This window comes from Tachysurus vachellii, chromosome 5, assembly GCF_030014155.1.
Source record: "Tachysurus vachellii isolate PV-2020 chromosome 5, HZAU_Pvac_v1, whole genome shotgun sequence".
Classification (NCBI taxonomy): domain Eukaryota; kingdom Metazoa; phylum Chordata; class Actinopteri; order Siluriformes; family Bagridae; genus Tachysurus; species Tachysurus vachellii.
The window spans coordinates 15,161,217-15,182,798 of NC_083464.1; positions in this window are offsets into that span (position 1 = coordinate 15,161,217).

Genomic DNA, 21,582 nt, shown 5'->3' on the forward strand with positions numbered 1-21,582 from the left:
CTACCGCTTATCCGAACTACCTCGGGTCACGGGGAGCCTGTGATTATCTCAGGCGTCATCGGGCATCAAGGCAGGATACACCCTGGACGGAGTGCCACCGGAGGGCACACACACACACTCTCATTCACTCACACACTCACACACTACGGACAATTTTCCAGAGATGCCAATCAACCTACCATGCATGTCTTTGGACCGGGGGAAGAAACCGGAGTACCCGGAGGAAACCCCCGAGGCACGGGGAGAACATGCAAACTCCACACACACAAGGTGGAGATGGGAAGCGAACCCCCAACCCTGGAGGTGTGAGGCGAACGTGCTAACCACTAAGCCACCGTGCCCCCCCTCTTAGTATCAGTGAATGGATTATTATATTTTTTCAGCACCAGGTGGAAAATTCTGGCAACAGTTCGGGGAAATCACTCAAATCATAAGATGTGGTATCAAATATAACAGAGAGAGACATCTCAGTGACCATTTGCAGGAACAAATACGAGTTCACCACTGAATAGAGATTGATTATCAAAGAACGGGTTGATTTCTGCTTGAAGCACTGTTCTAATCCACAGAGTCAATAGTCTGTGAGACTTAATCTTAGCAGCTCACTGACTTGCACACTCAGGCAACTTATATGAAGTAAGACCTTTTTTGCTACTGAGATACACTTGGATTAAAATGTTTTTTGTTTTTTTTCCAGAATTTTTTCAGAATTTAGATAGTACATGTATTTGTTATTACAGAAACAAAAAAAGATCAAAATGTATGTCTTGACAGACCAGTCAGATCTGGACAAAAGTGCCTAGTATTTATACTTAATCCTTATGTCAACTGTGGGTCAAAATTACTCATCTTAATTCATGTTTGGGTCAAAACGACACAACGTTTTATTTTAAGTGTAGAAAAGTTTCTTTCAACATACCATTTTATGTGCTTAGCTCAACTCTCTATTGAACACAAAAAAGAACAAATATATATACCATGCTCTCTTCATATTACTCAGTTTATGCTCAGATTATTTGGACCCTAGATTAATACACTAACTGCTTTTTCCAAAAGCAAGCAAACAACACACAATGTGAATTCTCTATGTTACATTACCTTCACGTCTTATTTGCACTCATGCTTGTTCACATACACCTGCTGGTAGGATGATCCCCAGGCATGGGGAGAAAATGGGTTTGTATGTCTACTGTTTTTTTTTTTGTCAACAGCACAGATGCATTCAAGGTTGGTCAGTTTCAACTATTATTTTCTGTCTCAGCTGCCCAAAGTCAGTATGACCTGTGAGTCAGTATAGGATAAAGCAATGGCAAAAGAAATCAACATTTCTGAAAAGAAAAAAATAAACACTTGCTATGTTATTTCATGCAATGTTCTTTATACGGTTCTGTGTAAAAAAAATGAGTTGACCTAAACATAGGCTACAATTGTGTATATAGCATGACACTTTATGAGAGCATTTTTTAATAATTGAATAAATAAGACTAGAAATGTTTCAAATACCATACTTTTCAGAAGGAAAGTGCTATATCACTTGCTCAATAATACACTGTTCCTGAAGGTTTCTCAATGATTTATTCTCAAGAATCTTGGTTTGATGTTGAAACTATTAGTTAGGAAAAGGATTCTGTCCCACAGAAGAGTGAACTAAAATACTAAAGTATGTATGTCATGAATAGAACCTTTATTTCCCTAAGACTATACTGTGCTATGCTATCAGTTACAGTTATTATCAGTTAGTCATGCTGGTAGAAACCTCCAATAGAAACCTCTTCTAAATGAGAAAGAAGCTGTAATGTACTAGAACATTTGAGTGCTCCCTGAGAAAGACAAATGAAATAACTCTTTGAATGATGAATCAGTAAATACTATTAACCTAAAGGTAAATAGATTCATGTGGTATTATTAATGGTGTCAGCTTCTGAGGTTATTTGAAGCTGCCTTAGGAGTTTCATAAAATGCAAATGCTAAAATCTGTTCAGATTCCAAAGAAATGGTGCTATAAATTATTTCAGTGCTGTAGAAGAAGGAATGTGAATTTTAACTAAAAAGCTTTGCAATAATACACTGAGAAATTGCAATTAAAAGTTTCTATCTGACTTTTTTTTGACATGGCTAAGTTTCTAACCACTAAATATGTCAGGATTTATGTGAAATAAACTACAACTTAAAATATACTGTATACATGCAAATGCACTTGTTAAGGATAAAACTCTATATAAGATTGAACATTGTTAAAGAACTAATGTTATAAAAGACATTTATAAAACAAGACATTTCAGAAACAAATGTAAGAATTTAGATTAGGTGAAACCAGTTAATATTCTGACATTATTACAATTATGGATCTCAAATTAGCAATATGACAATTCACCACTATTAGCAATATGACACCTTGGTTATAGTTTCAAAACTCAAAATTTTAAACTGCATACTTTAAAAAGCATCACAACTCCAATAGAACAACTACCCTGAAACCACAGGTCTAGAGTAATCAGAGTTTCTTCACCACTCCATATCTGTCCATACTCCTGAACATACACCTACATACTACACTAAGAATCGACATGCAAGCCAATACATGCCTGTACAAATATATGTATGCTTTTTTGACCTGTGGTGTTAGGATGTTAGCCATGTGGATTCAAGGAGGCATAATAAGAACCGTTAGAGTCATGGGTGAGTGGGCTGTGGGCACATAGGGTGAAATGGGCAGCTAAATACATCTGAAAGGCTGACATCTCTCTTGGAGAGGTCAAGGAGCAATCTTCCATAGCCTCCAGCAAAAACAGTCTCCTTTAATGTAGTCATAGCATAATGGCCACATAAATTTCCATATTTTTCCATTTTAAGCTGCCTCATGGTCAGAAGGATATGATCCTGCATGCAATAGTGTGCTTGTCTGAAAAATGGTAGGAACATAAGTTTAGGGCAAATTCAGGAAAATCATATTGCAAGTATAAACTGACCACTTAATAGGCCCAGTAATGCTAAGCCATGTTGAAGTTTGCCCTGTATTATAAAACTTTATTATAGCAGTAAAATTAGTGCATTTCAATATAAAAACCCAGTACCCTTAGGAAGTGGATTGAATTGACATTTTAATAAATGTCATAACTGTTTGTTGATTATGTGAAGCACACAAAAGCCTTAATGAACCCAGCAATAGTTTAGATAATATGAAATAGCTCATTTTAGATACTAACCTTTAAGTAAATTGACCAGGATAAATGGGATTCACAATGATTGAACTGGATGTCTTTAATGTAATATGAGGTACAAGTTTCCAGCACTGCACTAACAGGACTGTTAATATGACCTGTATAGTTTCTTGCTTCCCCAGTGTCATCAGCTCTGTCATTAGAGTGTTACGAGCCAGTCTGTGCAGACTTCAGAGACAAAGGGCACTGACCATAGATCTGTATTAAAGCTATAAATAAAACTGTTAATTTTAATTGTGCACAAATCCCTAGGCTCCTCTTTCAAGGAGCATTTCACCCAGTCATATTCTATAATTTAATATATGTGTCCAGATCATATCTGATGTACCATGTAATATCTGTGTGTATACACATCTGTCTAAACTGGATTAATACTGTACTCTTCAGTGTCTGTTCTTAATCCAAGATGTTTATACCACAGCATTAGATACCACACTATATGTTTTTATCCCATGCACATAAATGCACATGATTTAAATAACTCAGTAGCCATACAAGATCACGTCATTACAGAATGTAGGAAGTAATTTGAAATAAATATATTTATACTTCTTAATGTTTTTCTAATGTATCACTTTTCTATAAGGATGCACAAATGCTATTAACTAGTAATGAGTGATTAGTATAATGCACTGATTCTCTTAATGACACGTACAAATGCTGAGGTTACAGTAGTCAGCATTTCCTTCCCTGATTAATGACTTCAGTGCTACAGTATGTGTAAATGAATGACTCATATTTGTCAGTAGGTCATGTGTGGTTTGTAAGCCCATAAATCTCAGGACAAAAAACTATGGAACTGGGAAATCAGTGAGGAATGAAACAATCATCTGCACATGTTAAAAACAGCAGTGAATAAGGTAAACCTCAAATGGGAAATCAAAGTATGAATGAATTAAATAACAATTTTAATAAAAGCGTTCCTAATTAATAATGATTTAGTTGTAAGCCGAGTCTCCTGTGAAATCTTAGTCTAAGCTTAGACGATCAAAATGAATAAGTAAATCACTAATATTACAGTTTCCTATTCACGAGATGTCTGTTTCTATATGAAACAAGTACAAGGTTACATAATTTGTCATCTAACCCTCTAATCCATTTTGTAAACTAGAACATTTGTGTATTTGCCAAATCAACATAGACTTGACCAAATTAAATAACTCTCATTTTTTTTAGCTATAATATTGTTTATTAATTACAAGTAATCTCTTACAAGTTGGTCACTAAGTTTATTGTAAGATTTTAGCTTAATGTTTCTAAAATACGTTTTATAGACTGCTCATGATGCAATAATTAAAAAGAATGGTATTAGTAGGAATGTGTTGTTCCACAGTGCTTTGCAAACTTTATAATGGTTTATAATTAGATGTAATGTTGTGGAACCACTTGTCTGCTAGACCAGTTAAGCAACAACGAACTGCTGTTGCTTCACCAGCATCTCCTTTTCTCTCTCAAATAAAATAGCTTGTCATTTAATCAGAAAGTAAAATCTCATAATCTCTCCTGAAATCCTTTCCATGCTGTAAAACATTGCAAAGTGCTGCATGTTACACTGTTAAACTTTATAATGTGCTGCCACCTGAGACAGATAAATGTTAAATAAATCTTAACCAACACAAACAATTATACATTTTTCTTTGTTAAACCACTAATATATATGTTTTAATTGATTTATTATTAGTCATATATTATGTGGAACATCGGTCATACCAGTCCCTGTGTATAAGCTATTACTATGGAAACAATAATATATTAGAATGAGTGCATTCATATAAATCTATAAGTCTATTACTGTCCAAGTCTGCTATTATACATTATTCATTTTAAATGGCTATGACATTTGTTACTAGGTGACTAAGATAAGCATAGTAATTGCTTTGTAACATGAAATGGTCTTTGAAATTATTACAGCCTTCTACGAGAGGAAGTACTAAACTCACCCCTTTTTTCTCTACTTACCCTGTTCTCCCTGGGCCAGAGATCACTCTGACTGAGGCATTACAACCTAAACTGTTTTGTCATTTCATTCTTACTCATCAGGAGCAGGGTTATGCTCCAGAGCCAGGGCATTGAGTCTTGATTTCCGATGAGTCAGGATATAACCAATGTGCTGATAATGCACAAAAGAAACCCGCTATTTGCACTGACCTCGTGAAATATAAAGGCCAACTAATATAAGGGCCTGGTGCCCCGATTGCTTCATGATAGCCAAACTCATATCAGGTGCAAGTTTTTGTCTTCAGGTATGAACCTGCAATGAAATGTTTGAGAAAATTGATGTGGCAGTCCTAAGGTCTTAATGTTAATTTTTTTATACAATATTTGTCATTTGTGACAAAAACAATGCAGACAATTGTTTTAAATGTATTTTATGTTCTGTTTAAATAGATTTTCTTGGGTTATAAATAATTATAATTTTAGGTATAAAATGTCACATTTGGTTTCTAAATTCTTTGTACTTATTAAAGTATTATGAACATATTATTGTAGTTTATCATTTCCATGCAACATTTAGAATGAAAGGGATAGACATAATAAAAATGCAAATGTATAATTAGACTAAATCCATAATTAGTCCAAATTGAGTACTTCTCGCTTGCTCGTTATTAGTTATCTATTCATATTTCATTCTCTGTATTGTAAGTAGCAGAAGGTAAGGAATTCTATTATTTACTGTATGATTTTCCAAAAAAGTAATATAGCATAAAATTTTAAATAAATAAATAAATAAATAAATAAAAGCTATTTTTTTCTGACAGTTGGGTTAGTTTTTTTTGCATATGGGGAATACATTTATTTTTTTTTTTTGATAAAAAATAATTCTCATGAAAACTTCTTTTTATTTATAATACATGGTATAGTATTTATACCAATACAGATTAAAACTTTCAGTGTAAACATCTATTGTTGTGTTTTGACTAAATATGAGTGAGCATTAGCAGGTATTATCCATAGGTAGATCTTTCAACACGATTATGATAATATGACTGTAGGACATTATGACTGTAGGTTGTTCAGCTCTTGTATGCTGTCCTCTAGGTAGAAGTAGTCTATAATTTCTACAGAAGGATTTCTACTGTGCAGGCTGCTGAGAGAACAATAAGAGTTCTTTCAAATCACAGAATAAAGAAGCCTTCGTTTCAGTGTCAGGGAATGAAAAATAACACCAATTAAATGCTAAAGTTTTGTCCTATTAATTATTTTCATAAAAATATAATACAAAACTCTATGAATAGGTATTCATTCCTAGCTACAGAATACCTATAATATGCAACTAAGCATTAATTTGATCATCACAAGATTATTCAATTAGCTTTCAGGACTATTTAGCATATCTATTAAACACATGCTTGAGTAGGTCACCTTCAGTTTCTATCAGCATTAATAGCTGAAAAGAATATATTTAAAATAAGTCATCATCAGCACACCAGCCATATCATTCTTATGCATAGTATTAAAAAATGTTCATAGTGCTAAAAATTACAACTTCAGTGTTACTAGACAAGAACTGAATGAAACCTTTAAGTTTTGTTTTTTTTTTAAATATATTTCTGTAAAGCAAAATACCTGATAAGAAATGCAAATAACGGATTGGAGTCATAGTTTAAATTTAGCCATTTCAATGATATGAATTTCTTATCTTCTATTTCTCCTTTTTTTTATTGCAATTGTATTAAGTCTAACTGTATTGTTCAGTGAAGTTCTGGGCTGCAGATGACGTTTCTACAGGCGTCGTCTAATTTCTTAAAAAATGCACACTTTTTAGTCTAGACACCTTGATGTTCAAGTCATGGCTAGTCACTTCCACTGTTTTTTCTGGAGTGACGCTTGTGTTATATCACATATATAAACTGATTCATACATCTCTTTACAGACTCTGAAACACCTGCTCCATAGCCTCTAAATTGACTGATGCGCTAACAGCCACTTAAAACTCTTGCTAACCCTGTGAATGGTCTGCTCTCTGTTTATAGCTAAAAAGACCACAATGGCAATAAGTGCAGCAATGGAAGGCAATCATCAGTCAGTCTTTGTTGGTGTATTTCCACAAGTGGAACCAGATGTGTGTGTGTGTGTCTGTGTGTGATTGTCGCTGATTTCAGTTCTTGTTAACATGGTCACAATCTTGTATATACACCCATAAGTAACTAACACTTTTTAGGAAAACTACACTATTACTGTAGAGCCTCCCTTTGCCATTATTTTTTCTTCATTTATTTCAGATTCTGCTCAGTGTGGACATGATTGCATCACAAAGTTCCTGCTGCTTTTTCAGAAGCACTTTCATGCTTTGAATCTGCCATTCCACCACATCCGAGAGTGTTGTATTGGATTCAGATATAGTAACTGGGAAGACCACTGAAGAACAATTAACTCTTTTGCATGTTCATGAATGTGGTTTAAGACAAATTTTGCTTTAGCAAATTAGCCTGGAATATTGTGAGCCTGAAATATCAGCAACAATACTCAAATAAGCTGTAATATATAATGGATGCAATGATTGATTGATATTAACATGCCCCAAATGTGGCAAGAAAACATTCCTCACAACATTACACCACCTCCACCAACCTGAAATGTTAACACAAGGCAGGTTGGGACCATGCATGCATTGCTATTACTGCCACATTCTGACCCTACCATCTGTGTGCGTCAGCAGTCATAAAGATAAATTTTGGTGAGAGTGTATCTATTGCAGCCTCAGCTTTCTGTTCTGGGCTGACAGAAGTGGAATCTGACATGGTCTTCTGTTGTTGTACCTCATCTTCCTCAGGTTTTGACGTATTGTGTGTTCTGAGATGCTTTTCTGCTCACCACAATTGTACTGACCTGGTATCTCTAGTTGCTGTAGCCTTTCTGTCAGCTCAAACCATACTCTTTGGTGACCTCTCTCCACAAGGTGTTTCTGTCCACAAAACTGATGATTTGTCAGGATCCAGCCTGGACTTTGGCTATGTGCATTTGTTTATGTTCAGTGTTCATGTGTCTGCCCCACCCTTGTCTCTTCTTCTACGGCTCTGCACACCTGTTCCTCATGTGTTAATTGTCATGTCTATTTAGCCGTGCCACGTTGCCAATGGCAGCGCAGAATCCTTGTCGGCTCTAGTCACGTCGTGTGTCATGCCTGGTTTTGTCTGTGTCCCTGTTTTGTGTGTTTTATTTATTAAATCAGTTTATTTTTTCGCTATCCTGCATTTGGGTCCCGCATCTCTGACAGAAGGATCCCACCATTTAAAGACCCAGCAGGATAGCGTCAGCCTAGACCGGCTCTGTGGGAATATTTTTCCGGACTGTATTTCTGCCCTGTTTTTTCCTGGACTGCGTGACATCGATCCCTCACTTCCTGCCTGCGGAGGATGTCACAGCCTGGTTTTGCTTTGTTTTTTTTTTGGTGCCCTGTGACATCGCCCCGCATCTGTTCCGGTAGGGGACGTCACTTCACTTCCTGGTTTCTCGTGGAGGACGCCGCCCCACTTCCGGTCCGCGGGGGGTGTTGCAGGCCTGTATTTTGCCCCATGAATATTTTTTTTTATTTTTGGCTCAGTGGCGGAGGATTTTTTCCCTACCCTGCTGAGCCTAACCCATGCTCCTGGAACAAAGCTCCCATATGCCTCACCATTGCAGCAGAGAAGCAATACTGAGCAGGCATTCCTCCACCTCAAAGAGGCTCTCACTTCCCACCCCATCTTGAGGAACCCCAACTTCAGCCTCACTATCACCATCCAAACCGACGCTTCAGAAACAGGCCTCGGGGCAGTCCTCCCCCAGGAGCTAGAAGGGGAGGAGCACCCGGAAACTCCCGAAAACTGACCCCTCACCAAGAAGAACTATGCCCCAGTGGAACGGGATGCCCTTACGATTAAGTGGGCCACAGACCATGCCCCCCTGCTATGGATGGCAAAGGCAAAGTACACCAATGCCATGGTATCTTGATGGCTTCTCTCGTTGCAGGACTTTTTGTTCCAGGTGCAGCACCAAGCCAGGAACCAGCATGTGAATGCTGATGGCCTTTCCAGGCGCTACACCCTCTGGGGACAAAGGCTGCCAGGTGGGGCTCGTAGCTAAGGGGGGGCCCCGTGATGGCAGAGCATGCATTACCACCACCAACAGAATAAATGCTCCTCTACTGCCAAAAAGATAAAACTGGGAAAAAAATGGAGGCGGCGCAGCACCATGGACAGTGCTGGAATAAAGCATGTGGCGGGGCGGCTAAATTCCCACCAAAGAAAGAGGAGTCAATCAAGGGAGCCAGGCTCAGCAGCTAGAGGAATGTAAAGGGGAGAAACCCTTGGAAGAAGATAATGTCTTTTTTCTTGATTTGTTCATTACAGATTCTTCCAGCTGTATTGCCATTCCACCTACCCTGCTGAGCCTAGCCCATGCTCCTGGGACAAAGCTCCCCGACTCCTCGTTGTTGGCTGGACCACCCCTCCCCTCCACTGCTAGGATACAACAAGCTGAGTGAATTGTTCCTGTGTGCTGCACTTTCTCTCTCTCTCTCTCTCTCTCTCTCTCTCTCTCTCTCTCTCTCTCTCTCTCTCTCTCTCTCTCTCTTTTTTTTGTTTCTTTAGCCAGCCTGAATAAATTCACACTTTGTGACCTTTTTGTTTGCACCTAATCCCCGGCTCAGTGCTTCTCTTTCCTGTTTGCCCCTAGAGTGTCCTACAGTATATTTTAATAATCTTGTGTTTGGCAAATAAAATTAAAACATGCTCATTCAAATATAAGTAGCTGAATAGTGTTCAAACATCAAAATCAATAAATCCCTTCTAACAGTTTTCATTAGACTGAATAAAACCTACTGTGCTTTCCATAATAGAGGATCTGAATATGTTTTAAAAGCAGATGTAAGTAAGCTGGAAAAAAATCAAAAGGAGCTTCTGAGGTCATAATAAATAGAAAAAAGGAAAAGACATGTTATTCCTCACAATACTGTATGACTTTGAGAATGCTCTTCACAACATCAGATTAACGTCTATATTTTAGAATAATATTTAGATAACCAAACATAATAAAATCATTTGCACAAATTGGTTTGTTGGTACACATACACATGATATTCTCTAGAACACAATGTACACAATTAAATTCAGTTTATTGTGTAATATTGTAATTTGGAAGATTCTGGCATTTATTCCTCAATGAATGTTTTATCATGCTTATTTCACTGATCAAGGATTCAGAAACTTCAACTTTTACCCAAATAGTTTTAGAGACAAATAAATAATGACTTAATAATTCTATAATCCCATGGCCTGAGGTAGTTCGGATAAGCGGTAGAAAATGAGTGAGAGTGAGTGAGTAAGTAATTCTATAATAATTCAAAGCTTGTAGTTTGGTCTAGCCCTTTCACAAACATGCTTTTTGATGCCTATATTATATTTGTCTGATTGATAATTGCATGGAAGTGAGACGTCTAGAAAAGCATCTGGTCCAAACTGGATTTCTGTTCAAATTGTGGAGTAATTAAATGCTGCAATTTTTGTATCACAAATGCAGCAGGGAAATGTTTCTACCATGATACGTCATTCTGCTTGGTTTTTTCTCCCTCCTTTGTTATGTCTTGTATACTTAACAGTGATGGAGCCCTTTGCATTGGCACTTTTACAGAGCATAAGAGGGCACTTTCTTGTGATAGAAATAACCTTTTTCACAAAATATACAATAGAGGTCTCAACCACTCATGTTTTTTAACTGCCTCATGCTACACTCAAACTCCCTCCTTGTCCTCTGTCTCTTTTGAGTTTCTCTCTCCATATGTCTGTACCTTGTGAGGCGAGTCATTTTATCGGCTATTGCATCCACTACAGACCTTGGAGGGCACTTTAGGGAAGTTATGAGGCAGAAATTTTCTTGATTCGTTCCATGCAATAAGACAGACTTGCCGATATTTGCCGAAATTCTGTTAAGCCAAAAGCCATACAGCTTTCATCAAACCATATGCCCGCTGTCATACGTGACACACAAATGGTATATGATTATACAGTCCCTATTACATCATTTTATGTCTGAATTATCCAAAATATTCAATGAACCACCTTAAATGACAGAATAATAGTAATACAATAATACTTTATGTATTTAATAAAGTAACATCTATTATGTATACTTTATGTACATAAAAAAATCATCTCTGCAGACACAATTATAAGTAGAAGTTGATTTAAAGCTGTGTTAATCATTTTGGTATTGACATTTACTGTTTTTTCTTGGAACAAAATGGGCTTTTAATATAATTCAGATTCTACATCTCACCTCACTAATTCTACAACCCATTTGAAAGTACAAACCGAGAATGAACTAGGGACCCAAACATATTTTATTTAACTCGTTGTCCTCGCTACACAAATAAATCCAAGAGGTCCCTCATGCGGGACCATAGCCTGATAAGGGTTGTTATTTATTATATCAACAAATTTAAATCCACAAATCCTTATATCAGTCTATCTATGGTAAATGGCATGACAATTTTTAGATTTTACCTTGGGTCACCACCTATCACATGTGACAAACTCTTCCTCAGCTTACACATTAATGTAGTTTCTCAACTTATAACTGGAATACTGTCCACGATTTACTTAAGTTGTTTGTCCGAAGCGCCAGTCATCTGGATATGTCCTGCAGGTGGCTATGTCACACAAGTGTAGCGTGACTGGCATTTAGACATGTATTCTCGGACTTACAGGAACTCTCCTCTCCTCTTCAGCACATTATTTACAGGTAAGTGTTCCCAAAGGTTTTGCCTTAATGCAGTTTTCACAAAAATAGTTGTGTGTCAATCACCATCCCAAACATCCCACTTCTAAAAAGTTTCAAGTTAAAAACTCAGCTATATTACAACTAATTTTGTGCTGGTGAAAATTATTTCACAAGAATACCCTAAAGACTTGCACTTCCTAAAAACAGCATAAGCAGGTTTATGTTTATTGCAAGTTCAGTGTATAATCATGACTGGATACTGCAAACTTCCTGAGAACTTTTGTACGTTCGTAAAAAAAAAAAAAAAGATTGTACACGATCATTTCTGGACCCCCCAACACATGCATTACTGTTGGTATTTTGTCTATAAAGCTGTTTACTATAATGATCTAAATACCATTATCGTGTGTCACCAAGAAAAGTATGAGTTCCATTTTAAGCCTATTTCTTTTTAAGATTTTTGTTTTGTATTCCTTTTTAAGTTCTCCTAATTTTGCAAGCTATTCAGATTAGAGAGCTAGATCTACATCCAAATTTCTGTAAAGCCTCTTTGTGACAATGTCTAGTGTTAAAAATAAATGCAAATATATGTGTAAATTTGAAGTATAATAAGTTGTGAGGGCCCCATTACACATGCCCTCAGTACAACTGTGGCACAATGTCACCCCCAGCCAGCACAGGAGGCATCCATGGTGATTATTTGTCTCTTCAACAGGGCATTGTTTCCAGCTGCACCCCTTCTCTTAGCAACACATTGCATTGCCAGTGAGCTAATACTTTACATCTCAGATTTGATGCACTGCTACAATGCTGGTAGCAGTATAGTTAAGATATGTCCAGTGTATACACATACAATACAGCTGGGCATGGTGCTTCATCTGATGTGACTGCACCAACAGGCATAAAGCCAAAATCAACCTTGCTCATGATTTGTGACATTAGCCAGAACATAAGGAAACTAGCTTGAGTGTGAGTGAGCTTGTTGACAAGTACAAACAGATGAGCCATAAATCCTGTCTAGAAAATAATTCAAGTACTTTTTCTGCTTGTGTGTCATGGCTATCGGACCCGAACTAGCAAGCAGTTTAGACTGAGGGACTTGGGACAGGTTTGACTTTTAATGCAGGGGATGCCTGAGTCAGAGCAATCATCCTTAAAATGGTCAGTTCCTGGGAGGTGAAAACATAGTGCCCATCTTTGCCTTTGAGATTCAGACCCTGACAGCATCAGTACAATGCATGGTTATTTGTGGATACCCAAGTGCTATAGTATGAAATCTGGTAGCAATAACCAGCTACATTACATCATGCTCTGCAATAGACAGTGTGTAGAAAGTCAAGTGTGCACCACTAAACATCACTAAACACTAAACACAACATTATCTAGTTGGCAGGAATAGAATAATAATAAGAAATAGAAGCCTTTATTTTGTCACAGACACATTACAGCACAGCAAAATTCCTTTCTTCGCGTATCCCAGTTTGGTTGGGGTCAGAGCACAGGGTCAGCCATGATACAGCCACTGGAGCTAAGACGGTTAAGGACATTGCTTAAGGGTCAAACAGTGGCAGCTTGGCAGTGCCGGGAATGAATCCCTGACCTTCTGATCAACAACCCAGAGACTTAACTATTTAAACTACCACCAGACTTGGCAGGGAAAGAAATGAGTGATATGTCACGGTAACCATTAGGGAAACAACCACGGTCACAAGTTGGATGTCAAATGTCCTGCTGTTATGTTTTGTAAATGAAAAAGCAGTTCTGATTTGTTCTCTTGTTTCCGGGGCATAGTGGCAGGGTTCATATTAAAAACATTTTTAGGCCACGCCCACTTCTGGTTAGATCTGAATATGGATATACATTTATGGGGCACTGAAACTGTTGCCTAATTTACAAACAACTTTTTTTTTAGAAAAAATTATTTAAACAGTGCATACCATTAAGTGATTCATTTTAATTCTTATATAACTCATATGTTTTGGTATTGCATAGGTGATAACAGACTGATCTAATTTGCTTGGTTAATACTATAAACATAAAAATGTTTCTGCATGTGCTTATTTTATTTCACAAGTGGTTAATGTACAAAATATTTCATTAGAAAATCTACTAACAGTGTGTGAGCCAGCATCAATATGGGCCCATAACAGCAAGAGCATCGTGAAAATCAGTGGTGTTATAATAATCTCCCCTGTAACTACTAGGATTATATGTCTTAAATAGACATTCTGTGATATTAATCTTCTTTTCTCACTTATCAATGTTTCATATTTTTCCTGACACTATTTGTACACAATCTGTCATGTATCGGATTTGATGCACAGTATATACAGAATACAGTATAAGAAAGGCACTGGACAAATAGCTGACTTCTTTGCTATAAATTAGGCAATACCACACTGACAAAATAAATCTGAATAAATTAGTGCACCTTTGAGTATTCTGCATTCACCAAATAAAGATTATAGGATGCTCCTACAGTATCAAACAGTTTTCTGGAGATTTAAGACAAACAAACAAGGTGAGAATTACAAACTCATTAAGACTGAATTGGTATGAACAGAAAAGTAATGTCAGTAAATGATTTAAAAAGTGATTTAAAAAGCACAAAGCATGTGCAAATGTGCATCACTATAAATGAGGAAAATTCCTACATGTTAAAAAAAATCCAAAGTAAGAGAGATAAAGAGAGAGAGAGAGAGAGAGAGAGAGAGAGAGAGAGAGAGAGAGAGAGAGAGAGAGACTCATTTTGCATCTGAATCAGGCCATCATAAAGCAGGAAAGCAGAAGGTCGAACTGATTGGAGGGTGGAACTGACAGAAATAAATTCACTGTGGCCTCACAGCTGAATTGCTTTTTTCCTGCCATGTGAGTGGATCAGAAAGAGCCTAAAAGCAGCTCAATATCTCACAGCCAGAACCCCAACCAAAGGCATAACCTCCTATGCTCTGATGTTTCCTTAAGAGTTCATAAAGAGGTGGGCAGTAAATGGAAAATTTTAAGTTGCCACAATAAATACAAATCCATGAGTAAAAACAAGTCTCATCTGAAGCGTCTTCCCAATAATCTTTCTGTTTCACATAATATCTTAACAGTGAACCTTGTAACCTTGTAACCATGGAAACTTGGTCTACTAATAATTCATTCCCTTGTCTTGATTATGTAAAATTTCAAATCAATAGATAAATTGTGATGTGTTCTAAGTGTCCAGGATAGCTGCAAAGGGTTTAAACAATCCCAAAAAGATAAAATAAAGTATCATGTCAAGATTAGCTTGGGAGAAAAATTCAAAATATGACACAAATATAAAAAAAAAAGTGTTTAAAAGTAATAATATTTTGTACATGCAATAGTGTATAAGTGAATTAAAAAATAATGACACCTTTTTTTTTTTTACCTATAAACAGCCCATACTGCATATTACATAGACCATAGGTTCCTGGAGAACATTTAATACACCACTTTCAACTCAGAAATAAATACATCTGTTATTCAGTTGATTTGTTGAATCAAGTTTGCTCTGCAAGGCTAAGATTGGGATTCTATGACTTAGGCAATCAGGCATAAAGGACAATGCGCCTCATTAATCAGTTAGGTTTGTGTAAATGTAGTAAACCAAATTGAACAAAAAGTTCCACCAGATTGATAAACATCTCAGAAATGCAAATTTTCTTTATATTTGCATGCATACCTTGATGAACGCCAATCACCCGTAGAGTGAAAAGCGCTTTCTAGACGCCCACAAAATTCAATAAAAGCTTAAGTGCACAGATGGCTGTAAATACAAACTGACTATTAAACAGCTAAAGAAAAGGAAATTCTCAGAGGCAGAAATGGAGGTTATTTTCACCTGTGGAAAAAGTAATAATTATTTAGCAGCACCTAAAAATTACAAAATCTAGAGACAAATTACAGAATAGATGAAATAGGAGTGAATTAATTGAAGAGAAAAGAAAATTACTTGAAAACTGAGGGGGAAATGATCTACACTGTATTCAGGCGATAATGTACACTAATCACATCACACAGTGAAACCAGCTTGCTGATTTAGTTTACGTGTCTCAGCGATTGTTGTCTTGGTTGCACAGTATTTAATGTCTCACGCAAACAGAACTGATTAATGAGCTAGTTTTTCTTATCCTAAAAAAAATTTAAAAAAATTCAATTGAATTTTTAAATTCAATTGAAAAAAAATATTCTTTTTTTAAATTCAAATATAAAAATAAAAACATTTACAAACATTTACATACATTTTTTGAAACATCTTAAATCTTCTGTCTGCTGAGCTGAGCCACTTGCTTAAGGTTCATGACTGTGCACAGATCAGTTCACCCTCCTTTAATACACTTGTTTTATTTAAATGTCTGACCTTTTTGTTTTATGGATGTGCATTGGCTTGATTTCCTTAATAAAATAATTAAATAACTTTCATTAAAATGATTATTACATTTGTGTAAGTCATTGAAATACTGGGTTGGAGCTAGATTACCACAAACTAGCATGATTTTGATAGAGACTCAAAGTGTGTCTGGATAAAAGTGTCCACTAAATGCTGTTAACGTAAATTAATAACAGCATAATCCAGTGAAGTACAGTGATCCTTGCTAAATATGAGGTCTGAAACTGATTAATTGAAGTTTGTTAGTCTTTTCATGTGTAAATTTACACACACCCAGGAGCAGAAGTAGTTTTTCTAAAATTATGAGATTTTCATGAAAATCAAATATTTTGTTTAATTGCTTCTACAAACTATTTATGAATAAATCTGTTCATATTCACTTTGATATTTAAGGCTAAATATGAGCTTTGTTGCTCATTTAGGTCTGCCGTTAAATCCACCTTGTTAGTAACTCAGTTTGTATCTTTTTGTGCATTATTATATTTGTACATTTTTAAATACCCAAATGTTAAGATCACTGTGTTTGTGTAGTGCAGGTGTTCAGTGAAGCCCACTTTCCTATTAAAAAAAATATTCTAGCACAGTAAAAATATGAATTTAATCAGTATGTAAGCTGTGGCAAGGAACAGCTCAAGAAAAATTTCGACCTAAACATAGCAAACTGCCCGAGATGTTTTTAATACTAAATATTCAGTCAAATAGTTTGGATTCCTACATTTATTATATATTAACAGTGAGCAATGCACTAAAAATCTGTTGAATGTATTTGAGTAAATGTTGAATATATACTTAGCTAGAACATAATTCAAATTCTGCAAAAGTAAACTACAACTAAAAGCCTAATAATAAACTATATTTTTTGAGTTGCTTATACTATTTATATATCCACAATCACGTCAGCATGAGCGATTATGATCATGAGAGGTGCTACTAAGCTACTGTATTATTTATTATATTCTATATGACCATCACAACCATATGTGCGTTTTTTCCCAAATTATCTCCAGAAAGTCTGATGTACACAGGATGTCTTTGTATGCTGGGACCCAATCTTGCTCCAGCCTGACAATGTCCCTGTACACAAAGTGGACATGGTGTGCCAAGGCTACTGGAATAACACGAGTGACCCTGACCTCAACCCTGTTGAACAGCTTTGGGTTGAACTGGAATGCTGACTAGATTTCACGCCTCCTCACCTGATAACTGAGCCTGACCTGACTAATGCTCTTGTGCCTGAATGAAGCTGCACTCTGAAAATCTAGTGGAAATAATTAGTGCATAATAACAGCAAAAAGAGAACACATGTTGAATGGGATGTTCAAAAATCAGGTATGGATGTGATTGATCAGGTGTCCACAAACCTTTGCCGATACGTTATTATAGATTGTATCCATTATTAGTTACTCGATCAAGTGGTGCACTTTTTTAGTTGCCAATATGCATCTTTGCATGTCAGGAAAAAAATAAACCCCCTCATCATAACCATTCCCTGCTCATTTATCCTTATTAGCATCAAACCCGGGGCAGTTGAAGACACAGGCATGCTATGACATGCAGAGATGGACCAGCAAAGAAAGGAACTGCTGTGCAGTTTAGAAGTGTAGCTCAATTATTTCATCCATGGAATCCTCCTCATGAGACCATCCAAGCTCTAAACATAAAACTTAAAGCTTCAGTTAAATCTGTCTCTTGATGCTTGTATCAGTAATGCTACATGCCAGTGGTGACGACAGCAATTGAGCGAACACTATGCACTAAAACAGCAAATACCCCACAGACTACATTAAGCAGCTCTCTTGCCATTTAGTAAGCAGACACGGACAATGCCTCATTTCCTAAAACAAATAAGGCAACTTGTAGCCTAAAAGTAACCATTTTAATGTAACTTTCTAAAAATCATAAGCTATAAAAAGGGATACAGTCCAGCAACACAAACGGCTGCTAAACAGGCTTCAGGTTTTCATGGTGTGTTATCGTTCTTTGTTCTACAAAGCCCAAACTATTCATACTCTTATCTTATTTTGGTTGAATTGAGTGTGTATTCAAGAATAATAATTATTTGGACACTTCCAGTGCAAACGTGTCACAGATATCTGGGGTATTTCACTGCCAGACTACCAGAGAGCAACCCTGCAACTTCTATGGTGGTGTGTTTCATTTCCCCAGTTCAGTTGTGCACCAGTTCTGTGTTTAGTAATCGGTATTTCACTCAAATTAGTTACTTGTTTTAAGTCGCTTTTTGTGACCTTGTTGTCTAGCTTCTGTTTGATTCCTATGTGTTTGCCGTTACCTATTTTGATTTTGATCTTTTCAGTTTTTAGTTCAGTTGTTTTTTCAGCACTTTAATAAAAGTCAACTCTGCACCTGCATCCTTCTCTCCTCGACTATGTGTCAATATGTTCACTTTTTAATTTACATATGTTAATCTTTTTGGCTTCTTTTAGTTGCTAATTAATATAAACAACAAAAAAAAGGATGTATAATAATCACAAAATGTGTTTGGGTTTAACAAACTATTTTAAAAATAAAAATGTATTTGGAAACTATATTAAAATATATACAATATATGCAAACATCACATGAAACACACAAAAATAAAGATATAGATACAAAAATAGTCTTGCATGTTGGGATGTTTTCACACAAGTCTCACTCTTGGTGATGGAGTATTGATACAAGTAAAAATACCCCACAGTTTCCCCTCACCCTATTTTACATATATCAATTTAAAACATTATTATTTTAAATGATTGCAAATTTTTCAGCAATATATTCATTCATTCATTCATTCATTCATTTTCTACTGCTTATCCGAACTACCTATCTCAGGCGTCATCGGGCATCAAGGCAGGATACACCCTGGACGGAGTGCCAACCCATCGCAGGGCACACACACACTCTCATTCACACACACAATCACACACTACGGACAATTTTTCCAGAGATGCCGATCAACCTACTATGCATGTCTTTGGACCGGGGGAGGAAACCGGAGTACCTGGAGGAAACCCCCGAGGCACAGGGAGAACATGCAAACTCCACACACACACAAGGCGGAGGCAGGAATCGAACCCTGAACCCTGAAATCGAAATTTCAGCTGCAGCATTTGCAAGTTAACTATTTTTGAAGTTATAGTAATAGTTACAGTACATTACTGTTCTTTCATTGCATCATTTCTTACAGAAAGTTCAGAGCATTTTGCCAGCAACAGTGCTGCAGGATTGTAATGTAAAATGAAAAAAGGCCACCCATCTGAAGCCATGTCATAAATAAAAAATAACTGTTAAATACTATCATACATATCCATTGTGCAAGTGCACATTTGTTAGATTCATGACAGAAGCTTTAAAATATAATGAAACTTTTATATAAGTGACAGGGGTATTATGTGACACATTATATATGTAATATGTATTACTTGAGATAATGGCTTAAGTGCAGTGGCATTGAAATTGTGGTTCGTAAAACTTTTGAATGCAAATGAACCACCATCACTTCAGTTATAAAGCAATACCACTTTAGGAAAGCAATTACAGAAAATGCACCTCCAAAAAAGGTGTAAGGTGACAAGGGTCAGCAAAGAAAAAATATTAACTTCCAATAAAAGTAAAAAATGTATAACTGTCTCAAACTTCAAAAAACGCTGAGAGCTTCTCTCTATTTCCTTCAGACAAATAGAAAGCAATATACATTCTGAAAACTGAATGCTACAATATTGCTCTAGAAAGTATTTATGTATTGTTTATGAGTGCATTAATTGCAGGGTACCAATATAAAAATAATGTCATTTTATATATGTGATTCTGGTTAGTTGCCAGGTATCTGTTATTTTTCTATATAGAATATATCAGACCTTTCTTTTTTTTAATCAAATTTATATTATTTAAAATATTAACCACCATTTTAAATATAGCTAGGTACTTATTCACCATGATGGAACATGAATGCGTTCACCATGGCAGAAAGCATATAACAATTATGCTAGGATGATAGCTATACTTCACAGACAATATAACACAAATGAATGAGATGGGTTTGTTTGAGTTATTTATAGGCTTCGGGGCAATTGTTCTAACTGAAAGCAATGGGAATAAAGATATTGCAAATTTCCATAAAAATAATGATTATTTTTCTACATTCAATGGGATTGTGACTGGAATGTTGACTTATTCAGATGACAGATGCTATTTCAGCTATTTTTTTTTATTGTACGATAAAACCTACCGAAATATTTTTCCGAACAGCAGAACGAAAGAAGGCACTCCTTCACCATTGCTTTGATTATAATTTCCTTCCTATATTTACTGTTGTATATGGAAATTAAATAATTGGACAGTAGCACTTATAGTAAATATTACATGCTAGTAGTGCTCTAATCAGTATATATTACACTATATGGATATAAAGAATAGTTCTTTTTTAATATATATTTTGTTTTTTATTATTATTATTATTATTATTATTATTATTATTATTATTGTAATATATATATTACAAATTTAAACAAGCAAAATCATGCATAGTATACATTAACTTCAACAAAAACAACATTGAGTCATGAAAAAAAATTGTGTACAGTATTGATAACAGCAAATCTATCTCTCATTTAAAGTTTCATTAAAGTTGTAATCACTCACTCACTCACTCATTTTCTACCGCTTATCCGAACTACCTCGGGTCACGGGGAGCCTGTGCCTATCCCAGGCGTCATCGGGCATCAAGGCAGGATACACCCTGGACGGAGTGCCAACCCATCGCAGGGCACACACACACTCTCATTCACTCACGCACTCACACACTACGGACAATTTTTCCAGAGATGCCAATCAACCTACCATGCATGTCTTTGGACCGGGGGAGGAAACCGGAGTACCCAGAGGAAACCCCCGAGGCACGGGGAGAACATGCAAACTCCACACACACAAGGCGGAGGTGGGAATCGACCCCCAACTCTGGAGGTGTGAGGTGAACGTGCTAACCACTAAGCCACCGTGCCCCCCTGCATAAACATGTCATTTCAAAACATTTTTCTCAGCATTATATATTTAAAATTACAAAAATTATTGGCTTCACCTTTTGATTTTACCTTTTTTCACTGTTTTAATATAAAAGGTTCAATTATCATGGGTTCAACACAGAACCTTTTTTGGGCCTACTACAGAACACTATAGCAATATTGTTAGTTGTTGGCCAGACACTTAGGTTGATTTTTGTGCTCTATGGCCAAGCAAAATCATCAGACCACAATACATCACTTCTTT